Source organism: Dermacentor variabilis, chromosome 9, assembly GCF_050947875.1.
Source record: "Dermacentor variabilis isolate Ectoservices chromosome 9, ASM5094787v1, whole genome shotgun sequence".
Taxonomy (NCBI): domain Eukaryota; kingdom Metazoa; phylum Arthropoda; class Arachnida; order Ixodida; family Ixodidae; genus Dermacentor; species Dermacentor variabilis.
In genome coordinates, this window is record NC_134576.1 from 7,631,447 (window position 1) to 7,633,810 (window position 2,364).

General features: G+C 46.4%; 1 non-coding gene across 1 annotated transcript; it reads right to left on the bottom strand.

Moving 5' to 3' along the window:
• Positions 1-2,291: 2,291 nt before the first annotated feature.
• TRNAA-CGC (transfer RNA alanine (anticodon CGC)) lies at positions 2,292-2,364 on the bottom strand. Its single transcript has one exon. It is a non-coding gene; the product is annotated as a tRNA-Ala (tRNA).

Consider the following 2,364-nt stretch of genomic DNA (forward strand, 5'->3'; position numbering starts at 1 on the left):
CGCGTGCGATGCTCTACCAATTGAGCTACCGCGGTGCTGTTTCCCCATCAACTTTCTTGGGTATTTATGTGTACTAGTAAACTCCTGAAGTGTTAGCCAGCGCCACCACTCACTGACCTTGGCGGCGGACGTGGAACGTCCTCATTGCCGCAGGTGTCACGAGAACGTGATCTTTTTGGGTGAAGAAAACTGGTCAATAAACCCACATATGCTACCTGAAGGCATCAATCTTGCCGGATTCGAGACCCTCGATATGTAATAAAAGAGAAGAAAGGGGGTTAACCGAGGGGCTCGATATTTATTAGTCATATCATGAGAAGCCAACAATGACTGACAGCAAGGACAACATAGGGGAAATTAGTTGTGCCTAATAAATGGTATGAAGAAACGATAAATTATTAGAAATTAAAGCGGATCAAAAAACAACTTGCCGCAGGTGGGAAGTGAACCCACAACCTTCGTTTTTCGCGTGCGATGCTCTACCAATTAAGCTACCGCGACGCTGTTTCCCCATCAACTTTCTTGGGTATTTATACGTACTATTAAACCCTCAGAGTGTTAGCCAGCGCCACCACTCACAGACCTTGGCGGCGGACGCGGTACGTCCTCGTTGACGCAGGCGTCACGAGAAATTGATCTTTTTGGGTGAAGGCAACTGGTCAATAAACCCACATATGCTACCTGAAGGCATCAATATTGCCGGATTCGCGACCCTCGTTGTAATAAACGAGAAGAAACGGGGTTAAGCGAGGGGCCCGATATTTATTAGTCATATCATGAGAAGCCAACAAGCACTGACAGCAAGGACAACATAGGGGAAATTAGTTGTGCTTAATAAATGGAATGAAGAAACAATAAATTATTTGAAATTAAAGTGGATGAAAAAACAACTTGCCGCCGGTGGGAACGGAACCCACAACCTTCGCATTTCGCGTGCGATGCTCTACCAATTGAGCTACCGCGGTGCTGTTTCCCCATCAACTTTCTTGGGTATTTATGTGTACTAGTAAACTCCTGGAAGTGTTAGCCAGCGCCACCACTCTCTGACCTTGGCGGCAGCCGTGGACCATCCTCCTTGCCGCAGGCGTCACGAGAACGTGATCTTTTTGGGTGAAGCCAACTGGTCAATAAACCCACATATGCTACCTGAAGGCATCAAGGTTGCCGGATTCGAGACCCTCGTTATGTAAAAAACGAGAAGAAAGGGGGTTAACCGAGGAGCACGATATTTAGTAGTCATATCATGAGAAGCCAACAAGCACTGACAGCAAGGACAACATAGGGGAAATTAGTTGTGCTTAATAAATGGAATAAAGAAACGATAAATTAATAGAAAAGAAAGTGGATGAAAAAACAACTTGCCGCAGGTGGGAACCGAATCCACAACCTTCGCATTTCGCGTGCGATCCACCAGCAATTGAGCTACCGCGGCGCTGTTTCCCCATCAACTTTCTTGGGTATTTATGTGTACTAGTAAGCCCTGGGAGTGTTAGCCAGCGCCACCCCTCACAGACTTTGGCGGCGGACGTGTTACATCCTCGTTGACGCAGGCGTCACGAGAAAGTGATCTTTTTCGGTGAAGGCAACTGGTCAATAAACCCACATATGCTACGTGAAGGCATCAATGTTGCCGGATTCGAGACCCTCGTTATGTAATAAACGAGAAGAAAGGGGGTTAACCGAGGGGCGCGATATTTATTAGTCATATCATGAGAAGCCAACAAGGACTGACAGCAAGGACAACATAGGGGAAATTAGTTGTGCCTAATAAATGGTATGAAGGAACGATAAATTATTAGAAATTAAAGTGGACGAAAAAACAACTTGCCGCCGGTGGGAACGGAACCCAAAACCTTCGCATTTCGCGTGCGATGCTCTACCAATTGAGCTACGACGGTCCTGTTTCCCTATCAACTTTCTTGGGTATTTATGTGTACTAGTAAAATCCTGGGAGTGTTAGCCAGCGCCACCACTCACTGACCTTGGCGGCGGATGTGGAACGTCCTCGTTGCCGCAATCGTCACGAGAACGTGATCTTTTTGGGTGAAGAAAACTGGTCAATAAACCCACATATGCTACATGAAGGCATCAATCTTGCTGGATTCGAGACCCTCGTTATGTAATAAACGAGAAGAAAGGGGGTTAACCGAGGGGCCAATATTTAGTAGTCATATCCTGAGAAGCCAACAAGCACTGACAGCAAGGACAAAATTCGGGACATTAGTTGTGCCTAATAAATAATATGAAGAAACGATAAATTATTAGCAATCAAAGCGGATGAAAAAACAACTTGCCGCAGGTGGGAACCGAACCCACAACCTTAGCATTGCGCGTGCGATGCTCTACCAATCGAGCTACCGCGGC